Genomic DNA, 17502 nt, shown 5'->3' with positions numbered 1-17502 from the left:
CTCCAAGTCCAAATTCTTGAACTCTGTCATGACATTGTCCACATATTTCTCTACCTGCCCCACCCTCTACACCAAATTAAATTCCTAGCCTCAAAGCCAAGTTAAGACCTGCTTTTTATTGCTATGATGCTTTTGTCCCCAGTGTCTGATACAATCTTTTGGAATGGATTAAACCATATAAAGGACATCTTTTGCAGTATGTAGAATCAAGTCTAAAAAACCCAAATGCTTTAAAACAGAATGTGTGTCCCAAAAATTGATATGCTGAAACCTAATTTCCAAACGTGATAGTGTTTAGAGGTAGGGCCTTTAAGAGGTGATTAGATCATGAAGATGGAATCCACATAAATGGGGTTAGTCTACTTTTAAAAAGAGAACCCAGGGAGCTTCTTTACCCCTTCTGTCATGTGAGGGCACAGTAAAAAAAAATGGCCATCTATGAACAAGGAAGCCAGCCCTCACTGAATCTGCCAAGCCTTGATCTTTGGCTTTCCAGCCTACAGAACTATGAGAAAGAACTTTCTCTCGTTTATAGGTTGCCCTGTTTCTGATATTCAAATGGACTGAGACACCAGAGGCCAAGAGGTTTCCTATGTCTGTTTCTTCCTAAGCTCACACTCATAGTTTCATCCTCTAAGTCTTACTTCAAAGGAAATTCAAGTTACAGGAAGAGAAAAGCAGCCATTAACGAGAAAAATATTTTTTTTTTCCTAATACATAAGCAAGAGTTGATTCAGATTGTTCACTGCAGGTCTTCATAGGGTAGACCTGAATGAATAAAGTACAGGTCCTTCTGATGGGTCCAGAAAATAGAGAGCCCAAAACTAAGATGGTCAAACCTAATTATGCCTGGGAAGTGCCTCCTATCTTCCAGTCTGATGGCCTAAAATCCAAGAAAAATCTCAAGTGACAAAATCTCAAAAAGAGAACATATATGGGTATAGTTTTCTGAAACTGGCTAATCCAGAACTTTATTCCATATTTGGGATGGAGTGAGAAGTAATGGCGAGTAGCTGAGCTTTTCCTTTAAGAGCCAGCTCCTGATTCAATGGCTTCTCAGAACAGAACCAAACAAACAGACAAAAAAAAAAAAAAAAAATCAAGCCATTTTAAACTGTTGGTTAAGGAACTACCCATTAGTGCTAATTTACTATTACTGCAGTTTTAATTAGCAAACCATACCATCATTTCACATTATATTACCAGTGATGATAGAGGACCCTTCATCTTCAGATATTGAGCTGTAGCTTGAAATGAGCTCTTCCTATACAACATTACTTGTGTGTTTCATTTATTTTTAAGTAAATTCTTCACATATCAAACGTGGTTTCACTTTGAAAATAAGATCTTTTCCTGTTGAGCTGTAATGAAAACCGATTCTTTCTGTAAACCACCCTGCCCTAACCAGAATGAAAGGCATTTGATGATCCAGCAAGACACCACTTTGATTTTACCTGTTTCTTGGGGTGTACACACAAAAATCAAGGTCCATAAAATCAGAGTCTTTTCCTCACACAATACTACTGATGATTTGGAGCTAAAATGTTTGGGTTTGTTTTCTCTCATCTGCAATTAGCCTGTCTGTCATATCACTCATAACAATGTTTAAGAAGGAATGAAGATAACAGGCTGTCTGAATCTCTGGACCAAGCAGGAACGCCAACGGGTTGTGGCTGCTGTGCGTGTGTGCATATCTTTTCTAACCTGCCACACAGTTTAGGTGTGGTGGTGGTTGTCCGAGAACCCATTAGTAAATATTTCCCAGCTGACTTTGACGTGGCCTTAGCTAAGGCCCTTAATTAACACATGACATCATATTTCAAAAATTAGCCCTACTCCTTGGAGAAATGGCTGATTCTAGAAAGAAAAAAAAAAAAGAAAAAAATAGCATATGAACCTGGAGCATCTTGTAATGCTGCAAAGTAAGGAAGTGATAAGAAACAAAAAAACACCATAGAAGTCTGACAAAGGGATGTGGAAGCTTACTAAAAGAGCTCCAGGGGCCAAAGCTGGAACAATTTGAGCGACAAAATAGAGTAGTAGCAGATTATAACAGAAACTATAAAATAAATACCTATTAGTCCATGGGAATGAATAAGTAATTAAATAATTAAAGAGAGAAATCTCCTGTACAGAAAAATTCCAAATAATTTATGTAGATAATTGCTGTTGAGCTTTCTAAATGGGAGTAAAGGGAGAAAAGGAACTTCACTGACAGGTAATCAAGGTAATCAATAAATTCTATGGATAGTGTGTACTATTGACGATTTGATAAAAATGCCACTTTAGCACCTCTAAACCCTAAATCTCAATCTAACCATAAGAAAAACATCAAATTTCAATAGTGATGCATTCTTCAAAATGCTTAATCTATTAATTATCAAAATTGTCAAGATTATCAGAGCTAAGTCTGAAAAGGTTCTCAAACAAGAGAAGCCTAATGAGACATATCTATAACATCATCATCATAATAATGTGTCAAGATCAATTTATTAATTATAACTAATGTACCATACTGAAGTAAGATGTAAGTAGGGGAAAGTAGGTGTAAGGTAGATGAAACTATATACTATTGTCAAATTTTCTATAAATGTAAAACTACTTTTAACTATAAAGTATATTAAAAATAAATGGATGGGTTTAAGGATAAAAATTAGCACTAAATTAGAGCATGTAACAAAGCCCCTAAATCAATTCATTGGCAATTATTCACAGAGTAGCCAGAGGCTACTCTTCAACTATAATCAAATAGCAACTATAAAAATGAATTATAATTTGCCGAGCATGTGCAATTCCTTGGGGTCAATCCCTAGCACTGAAAAAAAATTGAGTATAAACAACTGCACAGACACTGAACAATGGGAAGAATGTTTGCTTTATAGGAAAGCAATGATTTCATTCTGAGTGATATACTGTGTTACAGATAAATAAGTTTGATATTGTGTATTAAAAGCAAATAGAAGTTGTTTTTTAAAAAGAAAATAGAATTAGAGATTATCAAAAACTACCACAGTGACAGGGTCCACCTAAAGCAATTAGGGAAGATCAGAGACTTGGAAACCAGATACAATGCCTACAAATTTTGGATGTTCAAAAAAAAATAAAGAAACAATCTCACACAAAAAAATCTCAACTCAATTCATCATGCAAAATGATGCTTTTAATTCTTAGAGTAATACCTCCATTTATCTGCAATTCCCAAGAACGAAATTATTCAACCTAAAAGACCTTTACAATTTATTACAACTTCCTGGTTTTAAGTAAAACTTAAAATCTTTAACTGTACCTTTGAGAATCTTTTAAAAGATTTATAATTTCTTAAGACACTAATAGGATATATTGGACAAAGTGAGTTTGTTGATGACTTATAGGCATATAGATATCAAGTAAATGCTGCAATTGTTACCTTGATGGATTCCAGTGATTTATCTGTTTCAATTAAACTGTCTAGCCTATTGTATACCATTAATACCTTTCTAATCTTCCTCCTTTGTTGACTAAAACTTATGTTACTATACCCTTGCTGGAAGTAGCCCCTCTATTTTGCTGTGGCTGATTAGCAACATGCTAGGGAAATAGGCACACAAGCTTACCTAACATTCTTGATTTGTGCATCTGAGGGCTGTTCCTGGGTTAAAAGATGAACGTGATCATGTCTTAGAGAATGATGGGAAATAGTCACTTTCCCATCCAAATGTCAGGCTACAATAAAATTTAGCCCCATATGATAATCTTAAAACACAAAATTTGGTAAATGACTCAAGGAAAATGGCCTAATGCTGTGAGCCTTAACCATTCATGTGGTTAAAAGGAACATTTAACAATAACGATTAGTAATTGCCATCTACTCTAATGATTATAGTCTAAAAAGGTGTAAATTTAACACACAAGGAGAAGGGCAAACTCAGAATAAAGAGCTGTCCTTTAAGTAAATTAATCTTTATTCATAATTGGTTTGGAGTCTATGATTTACAACCCAATGACCCTAGCTACTGAATTCCATAAAGCATGAAGTACTATGTCTGACACATTGAAAGTGCTCAAAATATGAGGAAGTGGTAGCAATTGTCTGATATTTGGCTTCCCAAAGAGTCCTGACCTGGTGGCCACATTATGTATTGATTTTGAAAAGGCCTTGCTCACCCCTCTGTTGGAGATCTCTGTGGCTCTGACCAAAAGGACAAAGAACTTAGCCATTGCTGTCTGATCTGTTTCTCTCTCATTGGGACCATTTGGCTGAGTCACCTTTGTGAGCCAATTTAAGAGTCAGCTTTATCTTCTGGGGAGGCTTCCCTTATTCACCTACCAGATGGCCAGATAGGTGAGTCTCATTTTGTTGACATTAGAGACTGGGGAGCAGCAGCATATCAGCCTCTTCCAAGAACCAGAAGTAAACTCTTGCTGTTTCCCTTCCGGAGGTTTCACAACCCATGCAGAGGTTCTAAGGTTTGTTCAGGAAAAGGGGACCTATCTCCACCAGAGTAACTGAAACTAAAAGGACTGATGATGTCAATGGTTGGCAAGGATCCGGAGCATTCTCTGCACTGCTGATTAGAGTGGTAATTGATGTAACCATTTAAAAAAACTGTTTGGCAGGGCTGGGGTTGTAGCTCAGTGGTAGAGTGCTTGACTAGCATGTGTGAGGCACTGGGTTGAATCCTCAACACCACATATAAATAAATAATAAATAAATAAATAAAGGTATCTCAACAATTAAAAATAAATAAATAAAAACTGTTTGGCAGTATTAACTAAAAAAGTCAGACATATGCATAGCTATGACCAGCAAGTTCACTTTTGAGTGTCTGCCCAACAGAAATGAGTGCTTATACACCAAAACACCCATTGTAGAAGTTTCATAGCACTTTATTAATAACTCTAGAAATAATGAAATGTCCGTCAATGGTAGAATAAATAAATAGATTGTGATTATATTCGTTTATTGAGCTATAACTCAGAAATGAAATAATTAATTATTGCAACATCATGAATGAATCTCCCAGACAAAAGTGCCCTACAAAAAAGAGAATATACTGTAAATTTTATCTATATAAAGTTTTACTTCTGGGGTATGTGATGACATAAATCAAAATAGCAGTATCCTTAGGGATACTGACTAGGAAAAAGAGCAGGGGAACCTCTGGGGGACTCAAAATATCCCATTTCTTGATCTGGATAATGGTTACAAGGGTATATACATATTTCAATTTTATCAACTGTACTTTTAAAATATGAGTGCTTCATTATAGATCAATAAAAAGGAAGAAAATTTAGGTGAAGTAAATTTACTTAAAAAGAACAAAAAGCATGGTCTTTGATACCTGACAAATCTAGCCTATATCCTGGCTCTGCACTTATTATGAAAACTTGGGCAACCTCTCCATTCCAGATCTCACTTTTTCCATTTGCAAGATAGAGATAATTCCTTTATCATGCATTGCTTTCTATGATATGTAAGATAAAGATAATGCATATTTAGCACATGGCTTTGTACCTGGTAAGTGCTTAATAGGTATTTCTTTCCCAACCCACTGTGTCTTAGTGAACTGGCCTCATTGTTTCTATCTATTGCCATTGGAGGGCCACCAGATCTCAGTTCTATTTTTAGTGAAGAGTGATTGGCTTTACTCTGGCCCAAAAAGTAATGTAGCTTTCCCTTGATTGGATGGCCACATCACTTATTTCCTCAGATCCCTCCAATCAACATTTATTGAGTTGCTAATTTTTCCAGGCACCATGGTAGGTACTGGGAAGCACTGCTGGATAAAGCAGCCATGGCAGGCACCTTTGGAACTCCCTTTGGGGAGTTTACAACCTGACAGGAATGACAGGCAATAAACAAGTAAATCCATGATTACTAATTGTAATTTTTTAAAAGTGCTCTAAAGAACAAGGAGCATCAGTGGACTGTAACAACCTCTTGCGATGTAACATGTAAGATGAGAACTGAAGGTGGAAGAGGAGCCAGTCATTGGAAGATCAGAAGGAAAGCTCCTGCAGTATCCTGTCATTGCAGTCCTATAAACATCCCAAATAATTACAGACTATACATAAAAGACAGAGTCATTGCCAAGGACCATCTTCTCATATTTGAACATTGTAACATCTACTCTGCTTCTAAGAAATGGTTTTGCCTATTTCCTGTTCTCTTAGACATTATACAGACAGATAAGTCACTTTCCCCTGTAGTAATGCAAACTTGTTTGTATAATGTGTTATGGAGATAGGACACAGTGGGGAATGCAGAATGAGAACAGGTAATCTATACTTAGTTTGTGTGCAGTGTACTAAAACAAAACAAAACATGAAATTGGTAGTCTGAGTTCGAATTCTGTCTCCACTTCTTCTCTATATGACTTTCAACAGGTCACTGAGCCTGAGTTTCATCTGAGAAATGGTAATAATGAAGGCTGCCTCAAAGATATGGTTTGAGAATGAAATGAAATGATCATAGCATCTTGCATGAAAAAGTTTGGACCAGTTTTATTTACAACGTTCTCATTTCATTTAAAAGCATTATTGCTTTGTACTCTTTTCTTCTTTTTTTGTAGTCTCACCATGGAAATGCCAGCTTTTAAAAATGGATACATTCCTTTGTCTTAACTACCTTCCTCTAACCTTAGCTATTGGTTTGCAATGCTTAGTTCCATGTTAGGTATTATTATTTCAGATGGTAAATCATTCTTGTGTTTTTTAAAATTCTCACCCCAAAATTCCTCAGGCTATCCAGGCAGACAGAAGGGAGTCAGTATCACTGAGCTGGTTGAGAAGAAGTGGACGGTCTGATTTCCAGTGGTATCAGGGCTTCCAATGCTTCATACAGCTGCAGGTAAGACAACCATAGGGCTTGGCCTGGCTTGCCATCTGAACTTTAGATCCTACTAACAAATTGTTTTCCTTTCTTTCCCATTGCTCATGGGTCATTGGGCCTCCTATTTTGGTTCAGAAAAAGTGGGACCAGAGAGAAATCAGGTCAGATAATTTTGATGCCTGTACAGTCCTCTCTGTTAGGGGTAACCCAAAAAAGGATCCACGATCTTCAGCTCTAAACTGAACACTGAGCTCCTATGGACAAGTCACTTTTATAGTTCTTTTTCTCACCAGTAAAATGGGATAATACTAGCCTTGCTGGCGGTAACCTCAAGATTGTTCAGGCTCCGATAAAACACTGCATGTGAAAATTCTATATTAACTCTAAAATGCTATACAGACTTCAGGTTTCAGGTGTTGTTAATACTAATATATCCTGCAATACATTCAGCATGCATGGCTGGCCTAGAAGCTTTTAGACCTGCTCAGGACTGAGCTACTTGAAGGGGATTTTTCTAGGTCAATGAGTAATGGAGAGTGTCTCAAAGGTATTGCCTATTTTTACTTTGAAAGAGCAACCTTCTCAGAGACAGGCTTAATAGTAACAAGAACTCAAGAGCTGGAAGATTCAGAGTTATATTTAAATACTAAGCAAAACTAGCCTATTCTCATAATTTGTATAATTTTTTGACAACTGCAAATGTGCTGCTGTTGGTCTAGATTAAACTGAACAAGGCTCACTGAAGTCATGGGAACTGATCAAATCTTTATTTTTGCAATTTCCTGTTCTTAGCACGAAGAGAAGAAAGACAAACACCCTGGGTGAAAGACAGGAAGAAATGAAATCAAATGATTTTATGTCTCTGCAGCATCACTCAAGTACACCAAGATGATTATCTGTAGAGTGCTCAAAAACCTCCTATTTAGAAAGATGTACTCCTAATTTAGGTTTGCAAGGCACAGGCTCTCATTGATCATTACGTGTACATGTTTTTCAGTTTCTCAACCTGTTCTCAAAGTGAGGTATGCTGATTTATGTTTTTCTGTTGACTTCTACTGTACACAAGCCTTTTTTCTGAGAAGTTAATGGTGAAAAATGGCAGACCAGATCCAGGGGCCCCTAACCTCAACAGTTGAACAGCATGAGAGGAAAACATCAAGGGGTTTCTTCCCTTGTCTGTTTTCTCTAAATTATTTCAAGACACCTACTTCAAAGAATCTTTAATCTGCAGAAGTATTTCAATTGTAAAAGAAGATGCTTATTCTGGTCAAGATTAATTTAAATCCCTAGTAATTTCAGTTAGCATGAAATGGAAAGATCTGAAGGACCTAACTAGCCTGCACACTTTTAACCTTTGATGTCTAGCAGGAAGGTAACTAGATTAAAAATTTAAAACTTGCCTGCAAAACTGTAGACAGCAGAACCATTCCAGGCCATAGCAGCTCAAATATAAAAGCTTTAAATAATAATGCAAAGAAATGTAATAGGAACCAGTTCCCAAATCCTTTCTGGATAATTTGGTACATGAAATCTAGTATGCTTTTCATCCTTCTCTTAAGCACTCTATAAAATGAGATACTCTTAACTGTGTTAGAACATTTCTGTTTTGATTGGCTCAGAACGGCTGGAGGTACTTGAAATGATTTTTAATGAACCAAGCACATGGTATGGCGTCACCAGTCATTCTCTTCAGAGCCTCTTGGTCATTTTATAGAAATTGCTTAATTGGGAAATAACACAATGAAAATCTTACATTCGGCTGGTTGAAAATTGGATCATAATTCCAAAGTCTAGGTAAACGTTTATTATAGCTGGAGCAGAATGCCAACATTTTTTTTTCTTTCAAAATGCTCAACATTTTAATTTATTTAAGTAGTTGTTTGTTTTTTTCTGTGGCGTATAACGCAAAGGGTACATGTCTTTTGCTTTTCTTTCCTTTAATTAAATTAATTAATAATAGTTTACTAATGGATTTCAGACAGATTGACTGATAAAAAATAAGTCAAGATTCATAACCTCAGAAATGAATTAAGAAACCATTTTTTTTTTCACAGAATCAGAGTTCTTCATTGCAAGCAATGAAGCATCTCTGGATGATTAAAACTGAAAAGGAATGCATTTTTTTGGATATTGTAAGGCTATTTGAAAGTAGATCCAGACTGGAGAGCCAAGGTCAGGACATAATAACTAAGAATATCCAAAGTTGTGTTTATGGATGGTTCTGGGGAAGATACCACTACTCACAAACGTGGGGTTCCACAGTGCAGCATGTACCACGGACACTGCTGACAGTGGACACAGGAGGAGCCACCAAAACTGCTTTTTTGGGGGGCCTGATCTCCCTGCAACTCTTCCTCCAGTCGCAGAGTTATTCATGGCCCAGCCTTGGGAGCTCCAAGTTCAAAGTGAACCTGACTAAAAGAGGCTAAGGTAAAACTGCTGTTGCCAAGCTGTGTGTGTGTGTGTCGGGGGGGGGGGGGGTGCTGGAGCTCCATTAGCACTTTCACTAGCATAAACCCAAAGAGTGAGGAATTCACTAAACACTGAAGGGGTTAAGATACAAGGCCATTATAGGGTGACAAACGTCCCAGTCCTATGATTATTTTTGGTTCTACAATTTTCTATACCTCAAAATTACTAAGAAACTCCAAGAATTTTGGTTTATGTAGGTTTTATCTATCAATATTTATTAGAAATTAAAATAGAAATTTAAAAACATTTATTAATTCTTTTAAGTGACAATATTACACATTAACATAAATAACATATTTTATGAAAATAGCTATATTTTCCAGAGCAAACAAAACAGTGATAAAGGTGACATTATTTATATTTTTGCAGTTTCTAATTTCTGGCTTAATAGAAAGCAGTGGACTTTCCTATATGCTTTTCTGTTATATATCACATATCCTGTTGTCACTAAAAACTCCATCATATGCCCAGAGAATAAGAGTGAAAACCTAAAAACCATCTTAGTATGATTATGAAAATAATTTTGACCTTGGGAACTCCCTGAAAGGGTCTTCTTGGGTTTTCCTTCACTTCTATCTAGTTTGAGAATTGCTTGATGGAAGATTCACTTTGTGATTGAAATTAGATGAGATATATCAAAGTACACAATTCATTGTATCTTTTTTTGAATTCCTATCTCATATTATTTTGCTCAGATTTCAAACAGGATTGAGCCTGCATCAAATTACTAAAACAACTGTGTTTTGAATAGATAACAAAAACAAGAGCAGGACTGTATTTTGGTTATTTTATTGAGCTTTGTTTTCTCCTTGGATCTCAAATGTTACTTCCAGATCTAATTTCTGATTCCATACTTCTTTATACTTGGATGAAGCAGCAGTAGACCCATTTAGTTTTTTAAAACAAACCTTTTAGACTTACAGAGTTGTAGCAAAGATAGTATAGGGTTTCTGTATAGCCTATGACTTATTTCCCCTATTATTATATTAGTGGAGTACATTTATCGCATCTAATGAACTGATATTAACACATTATTATTAATCAGACTATGTTTTAATCAGACTTCCTTAGTTTTCACCTAATGTCATTTTCTGTTCTAGAATACCATCCAGAATAGCACATTGCATTTAGTCATCATAACTCTTTACACTTCTTTTGGCTGTGATCATTTCTCAGATTTCCCTTGGTTTTGATGACCTTGATAGTTTTTAGGAGTATAGGTCAGGTAGTTTATAGAATTATCTTCAACTGGTACTTGTCTGGTATTTTTCTCATGACTACACTGAGGCTATGAGTTCTGGGAAGGAACACCACAGAGGCAAAGTGGCATTCTTGTCACATTTTACAAGGGTGCATGCTACCAACATGATTTATGGCTGTGGAAGTTAACCTTGATCACCCAGCTTGAGGTTCTGATCCTCAGATTTCTCCACCATGAACCTCCTCTTTTTCTTCTTTCCCTTCCTTTTCATACTACACTTTTTGGAAGAAAGTCATTATAGGCAACCCATACTTAAAGAGTGACAATTTATGCTCCAACAACTTGAGGGGGGAATATCAACATAAATTATTCATAATTCTTCTTGTATGGAAGAAGATATGCATATCCCTTCCCATTTTGTAATTCAATTATTCATTTATAACATAAATTCATGGATATTGATCTTACACTTGGGTTGTAATCCAACACTGTTTAGTTCTTGTGTTGTTCCAATAGTCCCAGGCTTGGCTTTTGGGAGCTCTTTCAACTGGTTCTTGGGTGTCTTTCATACACCTCATTATTATATGGTGATGTCTGTTGGCACTTCCTTCTAAGGCTACAAGAAGGTTGTGGCCCATCTGTATAGTTCTATTCCCAGTTCTACATTCAGCCACTTCCCAAAGAACTTTGGTTCCTTTTATAGCAGAATGCTATTAGAAACCAAGACCTGGGGGCTAAGTTCACTTGTTGGTTCTTGGGCATCATTGCTTTTAGGTATTCTCAGTTGACAGAGTAAGAAGAAGTGGAGCTGGGGTTGTAGCTCAGTGGTAGAGCACTTGCCTGGAAAGAGTGAGGCCCTGGGTTGGATCCTCAGCACCACATAAAAATAAAAACATATAAATATAAAGATACTGTGTCCACCTACAACTATTTTTTTTAAAAAAAGAAGAGGTATGTGTGTACACTAAGCGATGTATGTATTTACATCCACAAAAATGTCTAAATGTAAACATTGTATTTATATTGAGCTAAACATGAGTTTATATTGATGTTTCTAACTCGAATCCATTGCCACATGGAACATTCTAACCCCTACCCCTTGCATTTAATATGTTTGTAAAGTTATTTTAATAATGAAGCAATTTGGGAGTGGTAGGTATGAGAGGAAACAAAAAGATGGAAAAAGCAAAGGTGAAGGCAAATTTTTCTTTATTTCTTTGTTTGCAGTGCTGGGGACTGAACCCCGAGCCTTAGCATATGCTAGGCAAGGGCTCTACCACTGAGCCACTCAGCTCCATCCCAGCACTATGGTCAGTTAACACCCAAGAACTTGTCTTCCTTTATTAGTAGCTACAGTATCACATACCCAGTACATCATGGAGGATGGACTTGAGTCCTGGCTCCAGGAGTTACTGCTTGGGTTACTCTGGGCAAGTATAGAACCCTGTGTCCCCTATCTTTAAAGGAGGAAAACATAGCACATTAGTTTCTAAGAATATGTGAAGATTAGATGAGTTAACACAAGCATCACAGTTAGACAGTGCCAGGCTGGTTACCTGTGAGCTGTTGTCCCTGTGTACTCTATGGGGAAAGTATATTATTATCTTCATTTCATAGATGAAAAAACAGAGGCACAGAGCTTTTTTTTAAAACCTGTTCCAGGACTTGCAGCTTGTAAATTACAGAACTACTCCTTCATAAACTGTGAAAAAGGTTAAACCCTTAAAGGGTTTTCAAACATCTCTGAATTTCCTTCTCTTTCTGTAAAAATCAAGCTATAAAATGCAGTTCTTAAGGTAAAGCTAAATACTAAAAAGACTCAAGGATTCTTTGAGTACTCTCAATGTCAGAGGTACTGTGATAATCAGTAATATCACCATTTCCCATACTACCAAATTTTTATGCCATGAAAGGACTCAATTAGTAGAATAGATTAGCCTTAATGTATGGAGGCAAAGATCACTCTTAAGCAATTGGTAGGGGTCAAAGTCAGCTCTACCTTATCTGTACTGTGACCTGCTGTAAGAAGACTTAACTCAGTGAAGGGTTCCTGGAAGCTTAACTATTTCTTACCTGCCTTGTGCTCTAGGGTATGTGACACTAAGTCGTGATTCATGGTGTATGCATTTGGAAGAGGAAATTTCTTAGGAAAGTGAAAGGAGAGGAGACTAGTGGGGAGAGCTAGTAGGTATTATCTACTCAAATCATATCAGTGACAATTTTACTACCTGTATTTATTGCTCCATTCATTATCTGTTTTCCTTTAAGTCCTAGTGACTAATTTCTTTATCTCAAAGAGGTCCTAGGCTTTACCATTTGTTGACCTTAGAGATTCATTTTGTTCCTGGTGCCTGTATCAGGCAGATTCTGAAAGGGAAAGCAGTCATTTTCCTCTCCCCTTTCCTGACCAGTGACTTTATATTTTTTTCCAATGATCTGTATGAGTACCTTATAACATTATTAGACAAATATTTACATAGGATCTACTATGTTTCTAATAGTTTGCTAGAAGAAGGTACAGTAGTGAGCTAGGCATTTGCAGCCCTTCTCCCTAGGACCACTGTAAACAACAGCAGTTTAAGTAAACCAAGTGTTTAATCTTGCCAGTCACTGTGCTTTGCTGTATGCAGTTGGAAGAGGAAATTTCTTAGGAAAGTGAAAGGAGAGGAGACTTGTGGGGAGAGCTAGTATCACATCTAACTCTCACAGAGGTAGCTATTACTATTATTTCCATTTACAGATAAGCAAAATGAGGAGTGCCCAAAGTCTCATAACTAGGAGTGGGCAGAACTTGGACTTAAATGTAGGTCTCTCTGATGGCACCCACTTAACCACACATACATCCTTTCTTTCTCTCTCTCACTTCTCATGAGGTAGGACTCAGGGCTTGGCATGTTGGTGGCTAAAGGATAGCAGCTCTCCTATAACTTTGCTTCAGTTTCTACTGAATACTTTGGCTTGCAAATGTGAAGGATTCTCTGAACCAAAAACTTAAACAAATTGTGTAGACAGCTGAGAAGGAACAGCTGCAGGTAGAAAAATGTGGCCGGATGCTCTGTGGGTGGGTGGGATCCATGTGCAGTCAGGTGGTGCTCAGGAGAGGAAGCAGTGACAGGCTTAGTAAGAGATACTGACAGATTCAACCATCCAGACCCAAAACCACAGTGCAAGGAGGCACCTTAAATGTTGTAGGATGCACTTTCATCAGGTTATGCAAATGTAGCTAGGATATAGGTCTGCTTTTCTTTGACCATCATTTGAGTAATTATTCAAATAAATTTTTAAAAAATTTTCCCCGTGAAGTTTGTCTGCTGTAAGGAGGTAAAAAAATATTTGGGGGTTAAGAATCAGGACTATTGTTCAGATATGCACCAACAACTAGGTCAGGTGTGTGATGTTTTGCAAGTTCCTAACTTCTTCCATTCTATGATTCTTCCTTTCTAGAACAAAGAAATTAGCCTACTTGACCTTAAAGATTTTGAAATTCTAAATGTCTCTGATGCCAAGATTTATAGAAAACCTATATTGTATCTTGTATTATATCACAATTTGAATCCATTAAGACTATGCTATCCAATGCAGTAGTCACCAACCTCATGTGGCTATGGAACATTTGAAATGTGGCTAGTGTGACTTTTAATTGTATTTTTAAAATTAACTAAGAAATTGACACTATATTTGGTTATTGAAAACTTTTAGTATGTTTGAAACAATTTAAGGATGTGGGCCTCCCTTTTCCAATGGTAAATTTTATGAACTCTATGTATAGATCAGGTGTTTTCTATAAAAATTTAGCATCTGAATTGGGAAATGCTGCATGTCTAAAATATACACTAGGTTTAAAATGGTATAAAAAGGAAGTAAAATATCTCCATAATTATTGCTGTATGTTGAAATGATAATATTTTGTATATATTGAGTTCAATTAGATCTATTTTTACTTTTTAAAATGTGACTACTACAACATTTAAAATTACAAACTTTCGTGACATTTATTTTTTAAAATATTTTTTATTTGTTAATTATACTTGACAAATGTATTTTGACATATCATACATACATGGAGTATAATTTCCCATATTTGTGATTGTACATGATGTAGAATTACACTGGTCATGTATTCATATAAAAACATAGGAAAGTTATGACTGATTCATTCTGTTTTTCTCATTCACTTCTCCCCTCCCTTCCCGCCACTCTGCCCTGTTCAATTCGGTGGATTGCCCACCCTCCCTCCCCACCTATTATGAATCAGCATTTCATTCTTCTTTATAGCTGAGTAACATTCCATTGTGTGTATGTATTTCATTTCTTTTTTACCCATTCATCTGTTGAAGGTACTAGGTTGGTTCCATAGTTTAGCTATTGTGAATTGAGCTGCTATAAACATTGATATGGTCACATCACTATTGCATGCTGATTTTAAGTCCTTTGGTTTGCTAAGGAGTGGGATAACTGAGTCAAATGGTGGTTCCATTCCAAGTTTTCTTAAGGAATCTCCCATACTGCTTTCCAGAGTGGTTGCATCAATTTGCAGTCCTACCAGCAATGTATGAGTGTACCTTTTCCCCACATCCTCGCCAACATTTATTGTTACTTGTGTTCTTGAAAACTGCCATTCTGACTGGAGTGAGACAGAAAATTAGTGTAGTTTTAATTTGCATTTCTCAAATTGCTAGAGATGTTGAACATTTTTTCATATATTTGTTAACTGACCATATTTCTTCTTCTGTGAAGTGTCTGTTCAGTTCCTTAGCCCATTTATTGATTGATTGGTTTGTTTGTTTGTTTTCTGAGTTCTTTATATATCCTGGAGATTAATGCCCTATCTGAGGTGCAGGTGGCAAAGACTTTCTCCCATTTTGTAGGTTCTCTCTTCACATTTTTTTATTGTTTCCTTTGCTGTAGAGAAGCTTTTTAGTTTAATACCACCTCATTTATTGATCATTGATTCTACTTCTTGTACTTTAGGAGTCTTACTGAGGAATTCAATTACTAAGCTGATATGATGGAGAGTTGGGCCTTCTTTTTCTTCTAGTAGGCAAAGGGCCTCTGGTCTAATGTGTTCATGGTGTTTCTTTTGAAAAGATTTGGAGGTTATAGACTCTAGAGGGTGTCTGGATTGGTATATAGTGGCCCTAGTCAATCATGGGTGTTTCAGAGAAAAGAATTGTGTCACCCTTTGAGAAAGAGTCCTGTACCAGTCGGAGTCACTGCTCTCTTCAGGGAATACTTGCCCCAATTACTTTTGCTAGCAGTGTTTAAGAGAACTAGGGGATGTGAGAGAGGTCTTCTAAAGTCTATTTAGTTCTCAGTGCTTCCAAAATTGGGGTGTGCTGTAGGCACTATGGATAATTGCACTGTGATGTCTCCATCGGAGTACACCCTGCACTCCTATCTCTGCACTCCTATATCTGTTTGGAGGAGCTGTCTCCCTCCAATATGCATCTGTTGGGTGAAGATTTGAATCATGTCTCTTTAGAAGCTGTTGGCCATCCTTGCATCTGGCTACCTTCAGCTTTAGCACAAATTTCTGGGTTATCCAGTTGTAGTAGTAGTGCTTGTTTTAGTCTTTCTACATGGATTGAAATATAAGATCATGGCATAATAAAAAATCACTGGTAGACTTTCTAAGAAGGATGTATCAATGGCAGGAGTTTTGAGGTTTTCTTCTCTGTGCAAAATTCAACCCTCCTTTGCATTTGTAAGTGGTAAACACAGCATCAGGGAGAATTACCTTCCCTGTTCACTATGTGGTGACTGGCCTGATGCTGGGGTAAGGTCACCTTTCCTGAATAGAACATGGTGGATATAGTGGTATGAACAGAGAGGATCACTGTCCCTGGACACAGGTGATGACTAATTTGAGTGACCAAGAAGGACCACCATCCCTAGTCAGCTTATGATGACTAACCTGTAACGTTTGAGGAGGATCACCATATTAGCTTGCTAGCAACAAATACAGAGTGAGTGGCTTAACCAGCAAAAATTTATTTTCCTCACAGTTCTGGAGAGTAAAGTCCTAGGTCAAGTTGTCAGATTTAGTTTTTTCTGAAGCTGCTTTCTTTGGCTTGAGAATTGCTGCCTTCTTGCTGTGTTCTTACATGGTTGTCTCTCTGTGCTGTGTCCTAATCTCTTCTTATAATGACAGCAGTCATATTGGGTTAGGATCTTCCCATATGACCTCATCTTATTTAATTACCTCTTTATAGGCTGTATCTCCAAATACAGTCATATGCTGAAGTATAAGGTATTAGGACTGCAACAAATGAAGTTGGATGGGAGAATTCAACCACTGTCCTGGGTCAGTATATTGCATTCCAGGATGACTATCTTAATGAACTGTGTGGTCAGAGGCAGTGACCATAGAATGGTCATCAGGTCACATGGGGATTTCCTATTGAAGGGAATGAGAACAAGAACATTCATCTCTGACACACTTACGAATACATTTAAGTAAATGAGGTGGAATGGAGGAATGTGTTGAGTCCTGGATTTTTTTTTTTTTTTTGCAAGGTGACAGATGGTACATTCTCCTCCTTAGAACCGGGAATTTTTTGTGACTTGAAGCACAGTGCCAAACATCAAGCAAGTGTGCTAATGTCTTTTGAGGGAGCATGATATGTCTGTCATCAGGCACAAGGGTTAAGAATCTATTTAGGTACATGAACAGATAGAATGAATATAAGCCCTGTACCAAAGAACATAGGGTAAGGAGGTAATCAGGCTGAGTAGAAAGCAATGCGGATGAGGATATAGGTGAAAAGCTGGAGTCAAGGCAAAAGCAGGAAAGTGTAAGACATGAAGAGATCCCTAGAAGCTGAATTGGTTAGAGCAGATGAATTAGGACCCAGGACATTGGTTTAAAATGGTGATGGGCGAAAGGTCTGTGTCTAGATGTGATGTGGGACTGGGTTGGTGATAGCAGGAAAAAAGGCAGATGGAGAAAAAGAAGATTGCTTAAAAGTGGAAGTTGATTAAATGCTAAAATTAAGAAGATTCAGAGTTATAAACACAC

This window comes from Urocitellus parryii, chromosome 1, assembly GCF_045843805.1.
Source record: "Urocitellus parryii isolate mUroPar1 chromosome 1, mUroPar1.hap1, whole genome shotgun sequence".
NCBI classification, from domain to species: Eukaryota; Metazoa; Chordata; class Mammalia; order Rodentia; family Sciuridae; genus Urocitellus; species Urocitellus parryii.
This window is presented reverse-complemented; position numbering follows the sequence as displayed.